The sequence below is a fragment of the Heterocephalus glaber genome, unplaced genomic scaffold (assembly GCF_053883595.1).
Source record: "Heterocephalus glaber isolate CG9 unplaced genomic scaffold, H.glaber_assembly_v1.0 deba00001481, whole genome shotgun sequence".
NCBI lineage: Eukaryota > Metazoa > Chordata > Mammalia > Rodentia > Bathyergidae > Heterocephalus > Heterocephalus glaber.
Genome location: NW_028258317.1, coordinates 28683302 through 28705942, shown reverse-complemented (window position 1 = coordinate 28705942; position 22641 = coordinate 28683302). Strand labels below are relative to the sequence as shown.

Genomic DNA, 22641 nt, shown 5'->3' with positions numbered 1-22641 from the left:
AATACTGGTGCCATATTTCTAACTATTCACCCTTTATCAGTTAAGTATGCCCTTTTACTTTATGGCAAAATAACTTTCTCTCATAAATTTCCTTAAGTTTATATATATGAGTATACCCCCATTCTCCTTTATCCATTTTCTTCTTCTCTACAAATCTCAAAAATTTCCTATCTTTGAACTGTAGTATCCAAAATTCTATAAAGATTGCAGACAGTGAGTCTGTATTTGTTATAACAAGCAGTATTCATGTTTCCCAAACATCTAGTCAAAGCCCAGCAAGTGACAGATGCTAAAGTACTTCATCAGTAAAGCCTACCCAATACCTTGTTGATCCTGAAGGTCCATAACAGCTTACTGGACCACAGTACTTAAAGAACAATTCAACAGGTTATCTAGATCTCTAGACCAAATTGTAATCAATACCTCCTTTGCCCATAATCTATCTCAGCCAATATTTAGACAGCTGTGAATCTCATGAGCTATTCCTGACTACAGTATTTTTTAAAACTATGAGCTCTTCTGGACTAGCCAGCTGAAAGAAAAGAAATTCTACAATACAGTCCATTTCCCCCATCATTCATAAGAAGGCTAATGAGTCTAAGTCTAGAACTGATTTGCTAGGGTACTGTGATGTGATTACTTCTGACTGCTGTTTATCCACTAGTATTCACCTTTAATCTAGTTTATTAGCCAAGAAACTATCTTTTCCAACCAACACTAACATAGAGGAAACATTTTGGGGGGGGGTACCGGGGATTGAACTCCGGACCCTGTGCTTGCATGGCAGGCGCTGGAACCACCAAGCTAAATCCCCCGGCCCCACAGAGCAAACTTTTAACATGGAACACTAAGTATTTTTTCCTTGGTCTAAATTCTTCTGCCCACAACTCTGTTCCTGCATTATTTTAACTCTCTCAAAAAAGCCAGGTTTTGTACTACTATATAGAGTTCTTATTATCTTTCACTCCTGCCTCACCAGTGTTTACATTCAATCCTCCTACCTGGTATTCAACTAGTTTATTAGAAAGTGAAAATTAGTGCTGGGGATTTAGCTCAGTGGTTTTGCCGCCTGCTGCACAAGCACAAGGACCGAGTTCCATCCCCGGTACCAAAAAAAAAAAAAAGAAAGTGAAAATGCAACTGTTGCTACAAATTCACATTGGCACTGCCCTGTCTTACAGAAAGAAGAAATTTGGAAGAGTGGAGAAGATAAATAACTATTCTTATACAATTCTGTTTTTCTCTACCCATAGGCACTGAAGAATAATGCTGACTGGGAAATACAGGTGCAAAAGAAGAAATAAAGAAAACTCTCACATGACCAAAATAATTTAAATGGGATTGAATTTTGAGACTGCTACAACCAGTTAAACCACAGAGCCACTGAATTATATAGGGATTCAATGATCTGAATAAATGAATACTCAATTTCTTTTCTAATCTACAATTCTCAATTATTTAAGGAAGCTAAAACCCCCACCATTTGGGACTCACTTCTGTATCTGAAACTCCATGGCTTTCCTTTTTTAGCAGGTCAATCTCGGTGAGCCAGCTGTCCCGCTGCTCCAGATCATGTGATTCAAGTATCCCCAGTGTGAAGAATCACTTTCTGTGGCTACAGAAAGAAGGCTACTGGACAACATCGATACATTCTCAAAGGAGGCTAACTTCCAGTGACTGGTAAAGCAGGTAGCAGAGGCTGGAAGGCAGACTCTACTACCCCATGCTCAAGCATAGCATGAGGCCATGTAACAGTGGTTTAGATGGTGGCTTTCCAGTCAGAGGGCCTGAGCTCAAAAGTAGCTTCAATTCTTACGGGCTCTGTGAACTTGGGACAAAAGTTGCTTAAGCCTATTATGCCACATAATAGTATCTTCTTTATATGGTTTTTAGGAATTATAAAATAATATCTAATCCATATTGTCTTAGTCACTTTCCTCATTATTAAGACACAATATCCAACACCCACAACTTAAAGGAAGAAAGATTTTGGCTCAGTTTGTAGAGGTTTCAGTCCATAGTCTGGTGGCTCCGAGGTAGTCGGGCACGGCAGAGGGGCATGGCTATTCACATCATGGTATCTAGGAACTAGAGATAATGTCAAAGGAGGCACCAGCGGGGGGAGATAAACCCTTCCAGGCCATGCCCCAGTGACCTACCACTTTTGACCAAACCCTACATCCTAACAGCAAGTCAGCTATAAACCCCTACAATCCAATCATCTCCCCAAATCCCCACCTATAAGAAATGAGGCTCCTGACAGACATCTAGATATAAATCATAACACACATGAAATGCTTAACACAGAGTCTAAAAATTTAGGAAACAGCATTATAAACATTATTTATCTCTACATGCTTCTGAATGTGTAGGTAAATACCAAACCAGTAATACCTTTATTATTTTTTTGCTTAAATTCTTTTGTTGGTACATTTTAGGTATACAATACGTTTAAATTTATCCTTGGGTACTTGTACCTGTACATGATGAATCTTAGTTCTTATGTTTTCCCCATTCCCCGTCCTCCCTTCGCCCCTCCACCCTTCCCTATTTACAAAGACTTTATTTCCATTTTTTTTCTTTTCTCATAATTTTTCCTTTCCCTTCTTTCCTTTCCCCTTCCCCTCCCACTTCCCCTACCCCTTTGGATCTTTTCTTCCTCTTTCAAATTATCAATTATTCATTTTAATCATTTTAATCCTTATTTACACTTTCAGTTTCTCGAACTAGAGAAACTATTTGGTATTTACACGTGTGGGTCCTATTTATTTCACTTAAGAGGATGGCCTCAATATGCATCCATTTAGCTATAGATGTCTCTGTTTGTCATTCTTTATGGCTGAGTAGTACTCCATTTTATTTTTTAAAAACCACATCTTCTTTATCCAGTCTCCAGTTGATGGGCACTTGGGCTGTTTCTAAGCTTTAGCTATTACGAACTGTGCTGCTATAAACATGGGTGCACATATATCGCTGTGGTATGATTCTTTTAATTCTTTGGGGAAGATACCCAGCAAGGGAATAGCTGAGTCAAATGGGACCTCTAAGTCCTAGTTCTCTGAGGTATCTCCATACTGATTTCCACAGCGGTTGCACCAGTCTGCACTCCCACCAACAATGGAGAAGGGTTCCTTTCTCTCCACACCCCCACCAGCACTTGTTATTGGTTGATTTCTTGATAGCAGCCATTCTTTCTGGGGTGAGGTGGAATTTCAGTGTTGTTTTTATCTGCATCTCTCGAATGACCAGTGATGTTGAACATTTTTTCATGTTTATTTGCTTTTACTTCTTTGAGAAATGTCTGTTCATTTCAGATACCCATTTTTGAATTGGGTCTTTAAATTTGGGGGGGTCTGATTTTTTTCAGTTCTTTATATATTCTAGATAGTAGCCCTTTGTCTGAGGTACAGCTGCTAAAAATTTTTTCCTACAAAAAAAATGGTAGAAAACCATTAATTAATAGCTTAGAGTAACCTGAGTCCACTGCAGTGTTCCAGAATAATTTACTCATGTAGTGACATTCACTGCTTTGTGCATTTCAGATTACTGTGGGTAGACTGTATTAAAAGTTATGCCAAAACATATTTAGGAAAAAGTTTGTATTTAGTGATTACATAAAAGCTTTGCAAATATACTTGGATCAGTTATGCCCCACCCAACCAATATCCAGTTCTCATTTCACAATGCTTAAATCCCAGCAAGATTAAAAAGGCTCCAAGACAAACCTCCACATGGCATTTCTCAGTAACTTTTCAAAGATCTGATTTCCATTACACAGGCATGATGGAGATGGCCAGACTGTACATAAACTCATGTATAAACTCATGATGGTTAACAAAACTATGTAATACCGAATGGAGGCTTTAACATTGACAAAGAATTGACAAATAACAATATCTATCTATGCTTTACAACAACCTTGTGCAGTGGGTAGGATTTACATGAAATAATTTATGGCTAGGAAAATAGGCAAAGATAAGGTAAATCACATCCCTATGGTTATACACAAGTAGAGCTGAATTCTGGATTCAAGCTGTGATCTTCCTGGCTCTATATCCATTGTCTCCTAGGTTCAGTTTTCTTTCCACAGTACCACACTATGTTAACTACCTTATCAGTTCACTTCTAAGTATGGAAAATATACACACACACACACACACAGAAACTGATTGTAGAAAGTAGAAAATGGATATCACTGAAAACTAAAGTCTGAATTTATTTTATTTCACTTTCCACTAGCATTTCTGATAATAACTTTTCATCAGAAGAGTAGGCACTAACTGAAACTAACTGCAGAAATTGCATATCCTAATTAAAATCAGTTTTATTATGGACTAATTCTTAGAAATAAGCAATCTCACTCCCTAACCACTCCAAGGAGGTGTAAGGAAGGGCACCAACCCTGCCCCTCCTCCCAGACTAGTCTGCCAGGTCCCACACCTACACCTTTGTTTCTTAGTATGTATGCTAATTTGTTTGGGGGATATTTTTTGGTACCAGGGATCAAACTCGAGTCCTTGCGCTTGCGCTTGCGAGGCAGGCACCAGAACCACTGAGCTAAATCCCCAGCCCATACCTTTGTTTCTTAGAATTCATGCAGCTTCCACTCCTCTGCTCTTTCAAGGACATCCCTGTGATCAACATCCTCTCTTCCAGGAAAAGGAGAACATTTCTTTTTCTATCTCAAAGGATTATAAATAGAAAAGGTTTTTTAGACCAAAGTAAGAAAAATATTTGCAATGGGATAAAGATTTAAACTTTGGAGATGTAAATCAATTATCAGGACAAATTTTGCATCTAATAAATCAGCAACCTTTCCCTGTTCTGATTTTTCTATGGATTTGGAGTTTGTACGGGTGCCTTGTTTTAATACCCACTTAGAGAACCACCTAGGGGATATGTTCAGTTTCAAAGTGATTATTACTTTTGTGGTTCCCAGGACTAAATTCCCTTGGAAAAGACCAAAGAGAGAGTTTGCTCTTATGAAGTATTAGAAATACTTCATTCAAGACAATCAACTTTCAGCATCCTCATGGGGTCAAAGTAGTGTCTTCCTTCACCAAGTGCAAGTTGTTCTTCAATCTGTATTCACTGAATTAATACATGGGTTTGCATTTTAAATTTTCAATGCCATTTAAACAGGTGAATATTTAATGCCTTAGGAGCAAAGTTATGAAATGTCAAAACTACTAAGTGAAAGATCTAATTTAAGAGGCAGCCAGGGAGTCTATAATTTAAGTATTTAAAGATGATACAGAGAGTACAAAACTGAACACCACTCTACTCCAAAGATAGCAATTTAAAACTCAGGTTTACTCTGGAAGTTCTCATAACCCTATGAATGATCTAATAAATTAAGACAAGTAATACTGATATTAGTTAGAAGGAAGAGAATGGGAAGCAGTTAGAAATAACAGGCAAATAAATACTCTAGCCAACAGCTCCTCAAATTGTTCTTCACAAATGATATTAGACTGGACAAAATAGAGATAAAAATATATTTGTCAAAGTAATGGGGTCTCAAAAATGGAAGAGTTTGAAACACACTATATTCCTTGTAATTAAAAATTCATTTCTTCAGCAGCAGCTAAAACGAATTACATATATTAAACATGCAAAGATGAATAACACATATACTAAGAGTGGGCTATCAAAACAAAAGTTAATCAAAACACAGAATTAAAAAGAATGAAAACACCTATGAATAAGAACTAGTACTTTATTAAATGTAAAGTTTAATACTCCAACACATTACTTTCCACAGAAGTCCATCATAAACGCTTTTGTCCAAAAACACAACTATTTTCATTTCTCTGATTCATCAAAGGAAAGATCAGTGACAGTGGACATTAACAGATTAAAATGATGAGATTCATGAAAGAATAAAGCAATTTCCTCTTTTTTAAACGAACTTTTGAAAGGTCACCCACTGACAAGATCACCATTGAAAACTTTTATCACTTATCAATTACCCAGGATGATAAATATTAAATTTGAAAATTTACTACTCACTTTAGACTTTTTTGAAAAGCTTCAATCTCTCCAGCTAAGTGAACAAGGTCATAGTTGTGCCATTTAAATGCCAAGTTAACTGCTGTTCATATAAAACATGGAGTCTTGATGAGGCTAACTAAATATGATATTATTACTAAATAAAAGTTAGCTGTAGCTCCAGTAGGGAGTAGCAAAGTTCTTGGGACAGCATCACAACTACACAGACAGCTAACTGCACTGGACCTTCCAGAAGAACTCACTAGTAAAGCACAATCTGGGTCACAGACATTAAAATTCATCTGAAAGGAAGAAATGCACTTTGAGCTGCTTCTAAATGCAAAATCCTATCAAGAACAGATCTCAAACACACTTCAGGGCATATGTATGCCACAGTCCAAGATTAAGTTTGCAATAATGAGGTGCATTTTTCACAATGGTTACAAGTGAACTTACTAGGCCTGAGAGCAAGTTAAGAAATTAAAGTTTACCTTCAGCAAAGGTGTTAGAGGTAAAAGACATAACCACATCTAAAAGGAAGGCTTATAAATCACATTACAGATTAGTGCAGTTATCTCTGATATTCTAAGATACAGAATTTGAAATGCTCTATCAATGGAAAGTACATATGGAATCACGAAAGTTTTACTCAGACTGGATTTGTGGTATGTTTTAAGACTAAATTATGATTGCTTTAACTCAAACGAGAAGTTCAGAGACATTTTATAGTGTTACTCTCCACTCAAAATCCCTCAAGGACTCCCCAATGATTTAAGATTAAATTTCTGAGTCATTTATGCTCAAGGCACTGTCTACCTTTTCCATGTGAGAACATATAACCTTCAGTAGTTTTCCCAAGGCTTCATGTTCTCTCACTTCCCCATGTTATATAAGGTTCTACTTCTACTCATAAATTTCAGTTATTTTAGACTTTACGTGGACATCACCTAGACCCTAAAGTCCATACTCACCACTCCCGTCCACTGCAGTCTGACTTAAGTACCTTTTCTCTGTATCCACACTACATTATATGCATTGTTTTCTGAAGTACTGACTAACCCAGGTTGTGTTCTTCTTATCCTGTGTATGACTGGCTTAACTCCTTGAAATAAATTTTGTTATCAATGTACTTTGTACAAGTTGGTTCCCGCCACATACTTACTGTAAATAAAGATGATATACAGTCACAAAGAGTTCTCTTGGTTGAAAGTGAAGAGAAGCCACAATCTGCTACATAATACAAAAATTATAGGTGATTCCACTTTGTGCTCAAAATAAACTGAAAATTCTATTGAACATTTTAAATATGAAGTTTCATCTATCAAATTGGGGACTCAAGTCCCTAGAGTAAACACAATCTTCAATAAGATAATGTGCTGTTATCTAGGTATGGTGTTGAACACCAGTAATCACAAATTCTCAGGAGGCTGAGGTAGGAGGCTAACAAGTTGGAGGCCAGCTCAGGCAGCTTTGTGAGACCTTGTCTAAAAATAAAAAGGGCTGTGGATGCAGCTCAATGGTAGAGCACTTGCCTAGCATGCAGAGAGCCCTGGGTTCAATTCCAGGTACTTCAGCAGGTAAAAAAAGGAATAATACACAGCTGAGTAGGGAAGGTCTTCATTCAATTTCTTTATACATATTTTTAAAAGAGGAATACAGAGGCACGAAAAGGCAAAGTGACTTGTCCAGAGACAGAGAAAAAGAGCTGGGTGTAGGAGTCAGGAGTATGGACTCTTGTCAACATATTCTCTATTATACCAGTCACTGAAACACAACCTTTGAAATAACCATTAACAAGCAAAATGAGTTACTGGGAGAATGAGCAGATATTTCTAAGGAGATGCTGGAAGACACACTGCAAGAAGGTACAAAGCGTAGCTTTGCTAAATGAAACATTTTCTTATATTATGAATAAGGAAACAGAAGTATATTAAAATGAGTGATTCAGTTAAAACAGTTCATGTGTCTTCTATCAATAATGTTGGATTTACTGGAGAAATGTTTGAGAAAAATCCAATATTGGGAAGTTAGCAAGCAGAATAACTAGAGAGAGAAACTAAAAATCTTACTAGTGTTTTACATCAATTAAAATGTACCTGTAATAGTTATAATTTTTTATATTGAGTGTTTCTGCCTTTTAAAAAAGTTACATATCTTTTAAAAAAAAAAAAAAAGAGAGAGAGAGAAAGATAGCAACTGGTTATTTACACTAGGGAGATGTCTCAAATTCACATCATTTTTAAGTTTCAGTGCAACACCATTAAGTAAAGTCCAGGCCATTCAAAATGATCTCAGCTTCAATTTAAGGATGAAGGTAAGATAAGTAATGTCCCAATAACAACTGATTATATGACATTTAAATACTAAAATTACTGACTAGCCACGGAAAAACAAAAGTACATTGGTTTAAGATTTATATTAAACAATAATCAAAACATGCAGATGTGACAAGAGATTTCCTTTTGCATGTCTTAAACTCAGCCTCTAAAAAACTACACTGAGCAGGGTTTATATGCTACCCAAACATTTCATCCATGTGTATCAGTTAAATGAGGACTCAAATAAGCTTTCCTGAAAGATATCTTTATTTTTATGAAAGTATAATAGCTGGTAAAACATTTCTGCCCTTTTGTACTTGTTTGTCCTTGGCAGTAGTAGGCAGTTGGCTTAACAAGGATGTCTCATTTTGGCAAAAACAAATGGGGGAGGATATGGAAATATATTCTTTAAATGCAACTTGGAGAGAACACAAATAGGCATCTTCCATGTCCATACCAATTATTATTGAAATCAATTCTTGAATATTTGGGCATTTTGTAAGGTGATGGCAGGTGAGTGTGTGGAAGAGCTTGGTTTGGGAATAAGGACAGAGTCTGTCTTATGTTAAGCAAAGTCAATATGCAACATGTTTAAGTGGGCTAACAGAAAAGCCTAACTTAATTTCTCCAGAAATAACAGACTTCATGGAATAATGATCATTTCCCTATTAGAATGATGTGTATTTTACTGCACATAGGATGGGTTACAAGGCCCATAACCAGCTACCTAATGATTCAGTATGATTTTCCAATAGACAAAAATAAGAGTGGGTTGGCTTCCCTGGCAGGTAATAGTGTATAATTTCACTTTAGATGCTTTCAGTGAATATACTATGAAGAGACGTAAAGAACAATCTTAGGTTTTAAGCTTCTAGACAGTAGAAACTAATTCTTAAATGTATGCCTATTTATAGTCTCACCCACCAAATAGGTACTTCAACACTTGGTAAGTGGATATATTTTCTGCCCTTGTGCAGGAGTTATTTCTGAAGTACCTATCAGTCAAGATGATTACAAGTTGTGATATCTGCCCAAACAACTTGGTTTTTTATGCTTCCTTGGAAACAGTACCGGTTTTGCTGTTTCATAGAAAAAGAAATGTACTCATCCTATTCTTGGAGAGCCATTTTCCAGTAATGGGTTCTTAAGGGTTCTTCTGTGATCCTGAAACTTGACCAGAGCATACCTCCAACAGAAGCCAAACTATCAAGATCACTGTTGCAATGTAATTTCCAAAAATTACTTGATATAATTTGTGTAGTATCTGAATATCTGATATGTCTAAGCTATTGTCAATAGAATAAAATGCTGAGATAGTCAAAGAACACACTGGCTAGTATAAATAAATACTGTTTATAAAATAAACAGCTGTTTAAATATTTATTTAAATAAATAAAGAGCTGTTTAAAAATAACAGTCAACTAGTACCAGTTGGTAATGTGTGCAAAAAGAGAATGGTTCTCATCAAGCCAGTTCTGGTGAACAGAACATCCTAGGGCAGTGATGGTGAATCTTTTACGGACGAGTGCCCAAACTACAACCCAAAACCTACTCACTTATCAGAAAGTGCCAACAGTGCAATTAAAACTGAATACTGAGGTTTTGGTTTAGAAAGAAAAAAACTTAGCTTTAGTTAAGTCATCTTTTGTAGAAAAGGAAAAAAAGATATATCTTTTATACATTCTTCATTTGACCCTATCTTCAAAGTACAGAAATGCCTACCAGGAAGTGGCATTTGAACCATCCATCCAAAGTTAAAGATGGCTACTCCTAAGGCAGAGGAGGTGAGCCAATCCCAGTGCCCAGGAGGAGGCTCCCCACCACCATCCCACCACTCCTAGGCCAGAGGAGGTGAGACAATCCCAGCACTCAGGAGGAGGCTCCCCACTGCCATTCCACCACTGCTAGTGCAGAGGAGGTGAGCTGCAGGGGTGCCAGCAGCACAACCCCACACCCATGGAAATGAGAAGATATGTAAACAAGCCTCAAAAACAGACTTCCACATCACCTACAGCAACCCCAAAGGGAAACGAGATAGAACAATCTGATACTCAAACACCTGGACTCCCTGAACTGGCAACAAAAGAGGATCTGGAAAAAATGAAATCAGAAATAATTTCTCAGATAACAGCAAAGAGTTTGCCCATAGTGCAAGACATGATTAAGAAATCTAGAGAGGACACAGATAAAAAAATAGAGGATCTGAGGAACATGATGGAATCCCAAAATAGGAAACAAATGGAATCCATAAAGCAGACACATTTCCAGGACATGAAAAACTCCACTGAAAGTCTACACAGGAGAATGATTGCATGTGAGGACAGAATTTCAGATATAGAAAATAAGATTGCAATTAGTGACCAGGAAAAGAAAAATTGCTTTAAAACTGTAAGGGACCACGAGAACACAATCCAGCAGCTGCTAGACGATGCAAAGAAGAATAATATAAGACTGATTGGAGTCAGTGAAGAAACAGGAGAGAGTGCAAAGGACATAAAAAAACTGTTCAGAGAAGTGATGGCAGAAAACTTCCCAAGCAGGGGAAAAGAACTTGACAAACAGAAAAATGAGGCATATAGGACTCCAACCAGCCTTGATCAAAAAAAAAATCTACACATAGGCATATAATTGTTAAGATTCCAGAAACCCAACAGAAGAACAAAATTCTACAAGCAGTGAGAGAAAAGAAACAAATCACATACAAAGGAAAGCCCATCAGAATCACAGCAGACTTCTCAATGCAAACCTTCAAGACAAGAAGAGCTTGGAGTGATGTATTTCAAGCCCTAAAGGAAAACAGCCTCCAACCCAGATTGATGAACCCTGCAAAACTATCTTTCAAAATTGATGGAGAAATAAGATACTTTCATGATAAAGAGAACCTCAGGAACTTCATGGATACCAAACCAGCACTCCAAAAAATTTTAGACTGTATACTAGGAAAAGACAATGAGGATCACAACCCCAGGAAGCAGAATGAATCCACTGGGTGTGACAAATTAAACCCAAAGGGAGAGAATCCATCAAAAAGAAAAAGTCATGACAAGGCTTTTAAAACTTTTAACTTCATCTCCCTAATGAGTATATAATTCATTCTTGTTGTTGTACTGATTAGTATTTTTCTGATTCTAGTGTTGCACACCTTTCCTGGTGCTGTACTGGCTATTTATCATCTTCTTGTGTCTACTTTTTAATTGGGTTGTCTATTAATGAGCTCTAAGAGTTCTTTATATATTCTGGTCATAGGTTATATGCATTGGAAATATGGTCTGTTTAAGAACAACTTTTCATTTTAACGATGTCATTTAAAGTTCTAAATTTTGATGGAATCTCATTTATCAATTTTTTTCTTTTAAACATCATGTTTTTTGTAACCTAGGAAGTTCTTGCCTACCCTAAATTCATAAACATTTTCCCTTATAATTTCTTTTTAAAGTTTCATAGTTTTAGTCTTTCATACTTAGGTTCATAGATCCTCTCAAGTTATTTTTGTGTATGGAAATACAGGGTTGAGGTTAATTTTTTATATACAGATACCAGGTGTTCTAGTGCCATTTGCTGAAAACACTCTTTTCCTCGGCTCTTGAATTGAGTTTATACTCTATAAAATGTTAACGTTAAATAATCTTTCAAAGTTCAGTGGACCATATATGTATGGTTCTATTTGTAGATTCTCTGTTTTATTCCAATGATCTATATGCCTTTCCTTACACCAACACTGCCTTGATTACTGTAGCTTTAGAGGAAGTCTTAAAATTAGGTACTAAAGTCATCCAACACTGTTCTTTTTTCTTTTTCTTTTTACTTTTCTAGGTCCTTTGTACTCCTATATAACTTTTAAATTTCAATATCCAATTCTTCACTTATAGCAAGTATACATAGACCTGAAGTATGGAGTACATGTCTTTAATGTGTTGAGAACCTTCTGTTCTGCTTCTAGTCTTCTGATAGCTTTTACGATGAACAGCTGTAGAATTTAGTCCAATACTTTTTCTCCAACTAGTGACAGGATCATATGGCTTTTTCCTTTCCTCTGTTAAAATGATGACTTCTGGGGGTGGTTCTTCCATTGCTGAACCAACACTGCCATCCCTATAATAAAACCACTTTCTACATACTGCCAGATCGGACTTCCAATAGTTTGTTTTGTTAAACAAATTTCTATCTATATTCATACTTTTTTCTTCTATTATCTTTATCCGGTTTTAGGATTAGCACAATGTTGAGTTCCTAAAATGAGGGGAGAAGTGTTCCCTTTTTTTTCTGCTTTAAATGTTTGATATAATTTATCAGTTAAAATGTATATGAGCCTGTTGTTGTCATATAGGTAGGTTTTCAAACTAGGAATACACTTTCTCTAATAGGTGTTTATTCAAATTTTATATTCCTCCAGAGTTAGTTTCATTAATTTGTCTTCCAAGGTACTTCTTTTTATTTCTTCAAATTTATTTCAAAACAGATTTTTGTAGTATGCTTTCTATATCCTTTTAAATTCTAGATCTTGATATTGTAATTTTAAAAATGTATAATTATTATTGTGTAATAGGAAGTAAAGGTCTAAAGGAGCAGGGGAAGTGGGAGGGGTATGGGAAAGGAAAGAAGGGAAAAGAAAAAATATGAGAAAAGGAAAAAACTGGAAACAAAGTCTTTGCAAATAGGGAAGGGTGGAGGGGGTGAAGGGAGGGCAGAGGAAGGGGAAGGGGAAAAAAATAAGAACCAAGATACTCACGTAATGGTACAAGATCCCAATGATGTGTGTAACTGTATTTTATCCCTAAAATATACCAATAAACTTAATGGGGAAAAATGTTAAAAATAAAGTTAAAGATGATTAAAAACAAAACAAAAATCTCCAGAAAGTTTCACTTTTAATTGTACTTTAAGTTGTGACTTTTTCTATCTTTGAGCACATACAGCAAGTCTCCAATTGTTAAGCGATATATAGAAAGCGCCTCATGTCTTAGTTAAAAATAAAAACATAAGCATTCTGTAGGGTACTCTGGAGACAGGGATTCTTTTTCCCTCAGACATCATACCACTAAAAAGGAGAGAAAGGTAATGTGCAGTGAAGAATCAGTGTTTTTATGGCCAAATAAAACCTCATAAAGAATTACAGGGTACATGCAGGGCAGTGTAGGCAGAGAATGATGCAGGACATGTAGGTAGGAATTAGACCTGTGTATTGAAAGATGAAGAGTCCAACTGAGCCGAGTAAAGATTTCTATAGGACACTGTCAATACTAGAATGGTGAGTTGGAGGCAGATTATAGAATCCTTAGATGTCAGAGGAATGACAGTCAAAAGGCAAGGAGGAGTCTTCTGACAGACATGTAAGAAAGAAGAGCATATCAACACTTTGCCCATCATAACCTAGGTGAGGAGAATGGTCAAAATCAGTGTAGCAGTAAAAAGCTCAGTGAAATACCATCTATAGTAAGTTTCCTTTTGTTCTACAACAGAAGAAAAACTGCTTCACCACAACATTAGTTCAGATAGCCAAGTCTTCTCTGACCTACTTACATATACACTAATGAAAATATAATGATCCGCTCTGTGTGTGCAATAAATACTGCACAGGGAAACTTCATCTTGGTACCATTTGTAAATAGCTAAAATGAGTCCCAGAGGTCACCATGGTTCTGCTTTGCAGAACAAAGCAAGTATTTTTTATGAGGAAATGAATTAATCTGCGCAAGATCTATTCTTGCAATTCCTCAATAAATTAGATCTTCCCTACCAGGGGATAAATGTAAGAACAAGGGGGTCCATCTTAGGTTTAATCAAATTTTTCACTGATAATTTTCGTAGAAGGTTATTATTTTATGGAATATGTATAGTTTTCAGATGTAATTTTCTTCCAAAAGGTACATCACATAAAGATCTGTATGTATTGGGGCCAGGGATTTAGCTCAGCGGTTCCGCTGCCTGCCTTGCAAGCACAAGGACCCGAGTTCGATCCCCAGAACCAAAAAATAAATAAATAAATAAATAAAATTGTATGTATTTGGATGAGACATTCCTCCATTTGTAATAGTTTCCTTTCTTTGCCTGATAAAATGTTTTATAAAACCCTATCAACTCAAATTATCACAAGAGCCTCCAGACAGCCAGTGACACACCCATTTTTACTGTACTTTGTACACACCTATCTTACTGTGAATAATTCCTTACTGCACAATGACATCAAGGACAAGACTACTGAGTCTTCTTCACAGTTTGTTCCTACATTAAGCAAAGCTGACTGCTACACACTAGGCACTCAAATACTTGGGAGAATTAAGCTTTTATTAAACAATGCACAGATATTCCCTGTCCAAGACTGCATAGCCGTAATTATGTACTCAAAAAAAAATGACTTGCAGTTAAATACCTTTCTCTTTTGTAATTTTACATTTGTTTATCCTTGCCCTTTGCAGGGTGAGGGAGATGGGAAGGAGAGAAAAATGGTACATGTATGATGGACATGAATAACTTTTAAAGTTAGCAACCTTCCCTAGGAACTTGGAAACTATCAGTCTTCTTATGGTTCCATATAATAAAGCATTAAGGAGATGGACTTTTGAATATGAATTCACTTTTACCAACCCTTCAATGTTCCTTAAAAAATTATTCTGCAAACATCTAAAGAAAACTTTCTAACAAATAATCTTCCTCTTTTAAATGAAGGAAGAATTTATTGCCCTTCAAATATGTTTTACATTTAAAAATCTGCAATTCACATCTATATTACAAGTCAATGATATAATACGCAAAACTTCATGTTTGGGGCCTGGTTTGACTCAGTTGTCAGGGATCTAATATATACATATATGCACACATATCCACATACATAAATGGAAATCAACTAATCATTTCAAGGGTAGCTGGTCTTTAGTAAGCCTCAATCAATAGGAAATATATCCCAGTTTAAAAGGGAAGGCTGCAATAGGAAACATTTTGAATTTCCTATGTCATTTAGCTCTCTCCCTTTGGACCAAGAGGGAAATGTGTGTGCTGTACATATCTACCTACATATACGGTAAAAGGGGGAAGAGATAACAGAAATATTGTAAGTCTTCTCCACAGTTCCAAAGGAAGTTCTACCTACACGTATTTTGTACACAACATAAATTATACAACTATAAAAAATTTATTCAATAGGGGATAAGCCCTGAAACATTACTGAGTGTTTTATGAATTTAAATCTACCAAGATATTTCTCTCTCAGCATGATTAGATGTTAGAGAATAACCACAGGGAAGACTTTTTTTAAATAAAGTGATTTGCAAGACTAATAGTTTCATTCAAAGACAATCCTTCATTCTCCAAGTATCTATTAGACACCTGAGCTATATATTCCCCCAAACAGCTTTAGCAAAAAAATAATTACTGTATTCCTACAACCCTTTGTGTGACACTTGTGAAGAATTTAAAGAGGGTTTTTAAGAAAAACGTGACTATCTTTACAGTACACAAAAAAGAGACCATATCATTGGCATTTACAGAACTCCCACAGAAATCTAAAGTAGGACAGTGATGAAGGAGACAACCACCTTTGTCTTTGTTCCAAGATAAAGTGATCTCCTGCTTCAGATCTGCAGAACTCACTTTACCTTGAGAATCTGAACTGTAGTAGTATTTAATTACACTGAATGATCTGGCACCAGGCCCTTTCCTTGAGTCTGATAGCAGCAATAACACTCACTGGCTGTAACAAAACCTAAAAATAGTATCCCCTTTAACACTTGGTGGATGAATGTGCTTTAATACTCGAAGAACACAGAACATTGGTGAGAGGGGTGTTTTTACCCCTTACCTTCAGTCTACTTGATTGTGGGTCAGAGGAGTTTGCAGACAATGCATTTCACAATTCTCCCAAGACATCAGTTAATGGAGAATACAAAAACAAAACAAACAAAACACCACATAACTACAATAAATCCTCGATTATGACAGTTTCACATTAATCCACTTTTCAAATCTGAGCAGGAAAAAAGCGTTTTGGTAAGGGTATGCACTGTTTCATGTTGCAAAATTCAGTGCACAGGTCAAAAGGTTTCTAAATTTAGGCTATATACAGCAAATGTATTCTTAAAAAATAATTATAGTATGCCGTGGGTTCTTATGGTAATAAATAGCAAATCCCATTTATCCATGCTCTGGCTAGAAAGCTCAAATATCCAGATACTAACCTAGGGTGAGAGACAGGTGTGGTATGGAAGCCTATAAACAAGAAAACTTTTTTACTGAATTATAAAAGCAACTTTTATAATCTAAAGAATCACAAACATCTTGGACCACATAACTCATTTCCCAATCTCTATACTATGAAACACCCATTTTAAATGGGTGGATCCTAAACAACTATACTGCAAATTCCCCAAATAATGTGCAAACAAATTGTGTTAATGTAATTGTACTTAATGATCTATGAATGCTCTGAAAATGAGCAAGCTGTTTGTAAAATGGGAAAAAATATATTATTTCTTAGGTAAATCCAGCATTATATTCATTTAAAATACATTTTTCTTAATCATTCAAGACATTTTGTTGCAACCCACAAATGAAAATTGTTACATATAGCTTTTTTTAAAATTTAGCACCAGAGTTTAGCCAAGTGCAAATCATTAAGGTACACTAAAGAGTAGTTCTCAAGTCAAGTTACCACTTGTTTAAGAATTAGATATGGTAGCTGTTAAAATACAACTTAGTTGGCCTCACTCTTCAGATGATCAGCTTTTTAAGTCTTGGGTGGGACCTAGACGTATGCATTATCAACCACTGCACCCAGAGAATCTGATGAACTTAAAAGTTCTGGGAGTCCCTCATGTAAGATTTAAAATAGGTAATGTTCAAGCTGTGGGGTTTGTTAGAGTTGTCTGGAGAACTCATAAAAATCACCAAGCCTTCCTCTTTGCCATCAAATGTTTCTGAATTAGACAAATTCCCTTATTGCTTGAAAGCATTTTTAGAGAAATATAAATCACCAACAAATGCAAAAACATAGAAAAAAAACAAAGGCCATGAAACTTATTTTCAAAAACTCAGACTGCTTGACTCTAGTGCCTCTAGACTGGAGAGTCCATTATCCTGACCAGTGCTCTATAAAAAGGCTGATTCTATACAGATGAAGCCATCTCAACTCTTTCTAGGAATCTATGAAGCTGAATGGGGTCATCTGGCTAAAATAAGCAGCAGAAACTAAATTTTTTTTCTCCATTATCAGATCCAGGATGATGAGAATGTTGTTTTTCCTTTTCCTTCCTGTGGCTCACGTAAGGACCATTCCTAGCAACCCCATTATCTAAGCAGGAAGGATTAGACTTCTCATTCCTGTTGGGGAAGCAGCCTTCCTTACACTAATGACCAAAAAAACAGAGCAAATTAGTAAGGCCAAAAAAAATTTACTCCAAAATCCACTTCTCCATAAGACAAAATGTTAAAATACCCAATAAAATTAAAGAAGTGAACATTATAACTGATTTCTTTATTGTGACTGTTAGCTTTTTATTAATTCCTCCCCAACTACATTTCTAAAGTACAACTTTAACACAGAAACACAAGGCCCAGAAACAACTAAATATTTCTGATCTTTGCCTTCCATAAATAATAAGCCAACACTTGTAAGTTTTCTGCCTCTGAATGTCAAGAGTAACAAGTGAAAGCAAAACACATTCAAATTAAATGTGTACACTGGTATCTCCAAATATTCAATACATGAGAAGGCAAGAACAGAAGACAAATCCAGAACTCTGAACACTGTTGGACACATTCAAATTAAATGTGTACACTGGTATCTCCAATATTCAATACATGAGAAGGCAAGAACAGAAGACAAATCCAGAACTCTGAACACTGTTGGACACATTCAAAGCAGCCCTTCACAGAATGGGAAGGAGGCAGGTCAGTTCTAGATTTCCTGCCTTGTTCCCAAATACAGCCCTCTCTGCTTGACTAAAAGCAGCATGCCAAGAAACTTCTGGAAATAAAACCTCCACAAATAATTCTGATGTAGTACTTGTGGCTGACAATTAAGGCTAATGGCAATGTTAGGAAAATCTGGCAGAGTTGAGAGTAAAAGAAAACAAACCACCTTCTAAAGACTCACTACAAATTTAGCCAATGTTAATGAACTTTTCTGTCAGTTTTAAACTAGCATTAAAGACTCTCAAGAAAGGTATTCTTAAAGAATGAGTTGTCTATAAAATAAATTTAGGAAGTTGCTATAATAATTCTTTCAGTGTTCTATTCCAATTGAAATGATTTAATTAATATTTAACCCACCTATCACCTAAACCTGGCCTCCAGATACCAGTTTTCTTCTCAAACTGAAAGTCTGGCTGTCTCAAGTGCTCAACCTAAAATATACTTAATACACTTCCACCTTAATACAGACACTTCCACTTCCTTGTCCCTAACAGTTCTGGTTCAGAGTTTCAAGACACTAAAAAGGTGTAAATTAAAGCCCACAAGAGAACACTCAGTTTATATACAGTGGAATGTACAGCCTAGTTCTAGGCACCATATATATATAAAATCAATAACAGGAAGTGAGAAAAAAACAAAAGCACCACAGCATCAGAGTGCTAGCCATCACAGAGCCAGAAGTGCTATTAGCCACATCGTTTTGAACAAGTCCCTTAACCTGCACTTCATCTCATTAGTCAAAGTATTTGCCTATATGACACTACTGTTGGCTAGTGCATGAGTCTAAACAAACAAAAAGATAAAAGCCCTATGGCACTACTGTGAAAGTAGTTACAATAAGGAACTAAAGCCTCCTTCTTGGGAAGTCAGAACATTCATCTTACCTCTCTCAAGCCAGCTACAATAACAGAGACTGAAGGCAAATTAACGAAACATCAACTTTCTGGGTCAAAAATGAAACAAAAACCCTACCCCCACCTCCCCCCCCCCCCGTGCAGCAGTAGAAAAGTAAAGCAAACAACTCCTAGCAGTCCCTTACAAAGAACAGCTCTGTAGGGCTGAGGATTTAGCTCAGTGGTTGCGCCACCTGCCCCGCAAGCACAAGGACCTGAGTTCAATCCCCAGTACCAAAAAAACAGCTCTGTAGATGTACATTTATAGGACATATATGATAGGTGGAGGAAGGGTACTGTCCGGGTAGAAAGGTTTTCTGGCCATGAGTTTCAATTTACTCTCTCTCATTCCTAGCTTGGAACCCAAACCCAAATGGATCTGAACACATGGTTCTACTACTTTTAGTGTCTTCTACCAAGACACAAACATATGTTGTGGTCATGTCTCTTTTTTATCCTCATTATTATTAGAAAACTAATTTTATACCTAACATTCAAGGCTTACAAGTAGTTTTCTCCTTTTAAGCTGTTTATAAAGGTCATGGTAAAATGACTCAAAATTCTGGTAATTTATAAATGATTTAAGTTTCAAAGACATCCCCCTCCCCAAATAAAAGCAGCAAATTTTAAACCGTCTTTGTGGCCTTGGCCTTTGCTCTAGCAACTGTGGAAAGATATGTCAAGCAATATCTGTTCAAAGAATGACAAGCTATTATCTTTGGACATTCCCAAATACCTGTCTAACTCTCATGCTGGAAGTATTGGGAAAGAATATAACAAGTCTGAAGTTAGGACAAACAAGTCTGAACACCCCTGGCCCCAGACTATACCTATACCACACTAGGTCAGGAAGAAATCTCTGGGATTTGTGTATGAAAACAATCAAAGTTGGTAATTAACAGTTCTATGACACACATAAAGAGCGTTACATAAATATGTCAATCTGAAAGTCATCTGTTATTTTTCACCTCAAATAAGAATTATATAAACTAGGGGCCGGGGATTTAGCTCAGTGGTTCTGCAGCCTGCCTTGCAAGCGCAAGGACCCGAGTTCGATCCCCGGAACCAAAAAAAAAAAAAAAAAGAATTATATAAACTGGACTCTATAAAATTTCTGAAGAGTTTCTGATAACTAAATTTACCAATACACAAAGTATAATAAAATACTGAGTGATTAAATTTTTTTAAAATTATTACAGTAATAGACATGTTATTAATCCCTCTCAAAAATACCCACCCCCTACTTATAACACATTTATCCCACCATTTTGCCACTTTCTCATTAGCAGTTCTGGAAGCCTTCTCTCTTGAGTGCTTTTAATTGTTCAGACATGACTGCCTGCATGTTCTCAATTAATTCAAAACTTTACCTTTCACGGTCATTTTGACTTTAGGAAGAGCCAGATGTAACACAGTGCCAGATACAGTGAATAGGGTGGATGAGGATACACTACTGTTTTTACAAGCCTGCCTTTCTGCTGGATGGCACTCTGCAGCGGCTTTCATGGTATTTTTATTTTTCATCATTCTTCATAAAGATACTCTTGGAAGAAGACTTCCAGAACTGCTTCACAAAGTGGCAAGAATAATGGGACGTTTGATGAAAGTGGGGTTATGTTGAGGGGGATTAATGGCAATGTGTTTTTTACTGTAATAAACTTTTAAAATTTAAAGACTGCATTTTTTGATTGCCCCTTGTCTGTTGAAACACAAAACATGGCTCTAGAATACCGCAGACCAGGGTCAGGGATTTAGCTCAGTGGTTTTGTCGCCTGCTGTGCAAGGGCAAGGACCCGAGTTCGATCCCCGGTACCAAAAAAAGAATACTGCAGACCATTACTTCTCGGCCTTTTGACTAAGATCAAGTGTAGAATATTGCAGACCATGGGTTAAAAATGAAGTTAGGAAAATATGCACCTAGTCTATATATTTTTTAAAACCCAAAGCAATGATTTTATTCAATGTGCCCATTCTTAACCCTACTTCTGGTATTTATCTTTTCATTTATGTTCTCTCCCCTCCCCTTTCATCCCTCCACAGAGAACTGGCCAATTAGGCTAACACTAGACTAGTATCTCCTAAATGGTTCGTAAATTTGAAAGCTGTCCTTCAAACTATTTCAAATTTCCCAGATCTACTCAATGTAAAGGTAAATGATGGTCTATAGACAAGTTTTGAAACGATTTCCTTTCTTAATGAATATTCAGTCCAATTCTGTCACTGCTCTGCCCAAAGATCTAGAGGATCTCATCCACCTAAAGAATAAAATCAAGTCTTTGCATGGCACACTAACTCTTCATTCTCCTTGTTCTCAGGCTCATTTCCACATGGACCTCTCATTCTTTCTACTTTAGCAAACTCTATGCAGTTCCCCTAGCAACTGTTTTCAGATATCCATGTCCTACACATACTAACTCTCAACATCATGGCAACTGTCTCAAAGCTCTCAGAATGGCATCGCAGATATTTTAGCAGAGTGCTTTCCAGGAGGCAAACTTTAGCACCATTTTACATACACACCAGCTTCCACAAACCTCTCCTTCCCCACAGTGGGAACTGATTTACACAATGTCTAGTACTTCCTAATACAATTAAGTTTCATAGAACAATTTGCAATGATAAATGAAATCAAATCCCAACTTAATAATCCTATAACAAAAGGAGGTTGAGCTAGAAAAGTTTCCCAGCACAAATATTATGACAGCTAGTATACTTTCAACAGTGATGGCAGGGGAAAGTTAAAACTATCACCTCCTCAGGATAAGATGCTTCATTTCACACTAAACAGGTCAAGATAAATACTAGGTCTTTAAAAAAAAAAGTTACATCTTTTCTTAATATGCAGTTTGGCACAGACCATGATAAAACCCTCCACAGATGCAGATTATAAACATTATGAGTATAAATTATTAGTATAAATAATTTGAGTACATTAATTACAGGTTAACTATGTAGTACCCAAAATATTTGTGTCTAGGTGTGCTTTGGTTCTCAAATATTTTCCAGATTGTGGAATTATTTCTGTACACATAATGAGATATCTTGGGTATAAAACCCAATTCTAAATACAAAATTCATTTATGTTTTAACTGTACACATAGCCTAAAGGTGATCTTAAAACAATATTTCTAATAATTTGTGCACAAAGTTTTATGATGTGAAATCTTCCATTTGTGGAATCATGGCAATTCAAAAATTTCAGATATTGTAGAACTTTAGGTTTCTGATGATCTGATGAGGGATACTCAACCTGTAATTTGTTTTACAGATACAAATGATAAGTTAAATGGTTGATATTTTTGTCCAAGATCACACAGCCAGTTAAATCACATGAGGTAACTTTGGGAGAGTAAGATTTCAAGAAATGCAGTTCTGTATTATTAAGGGCCTACTTCAAGCTAAGCAGAAGAGTGTGATATTAATTAATTGAGAAGAGGGTAGGGAAGATAGAAAACAGTATAAAGGTGAGGCTGAGGCAGAGACCACTGCAAGTTCAAGGCCAGGCTGGGCTACACAGTGAATTCAAGGCTAAC

General features: G+C 36.3%; 1 protein-coding gene across 31 annotated transcripts in view; it reads right to left on the bottom strand.

Moving 5' to 3' along the window:
• Elavl2 (ELAV like RNA binding protein 2) overlaps nt 1-22641 on the bottom strand; it is a 176477-nt gene that overhangs the window by 14142 nt on the left and 139694 nt on the right. The window lies entirely within an intron of this gene.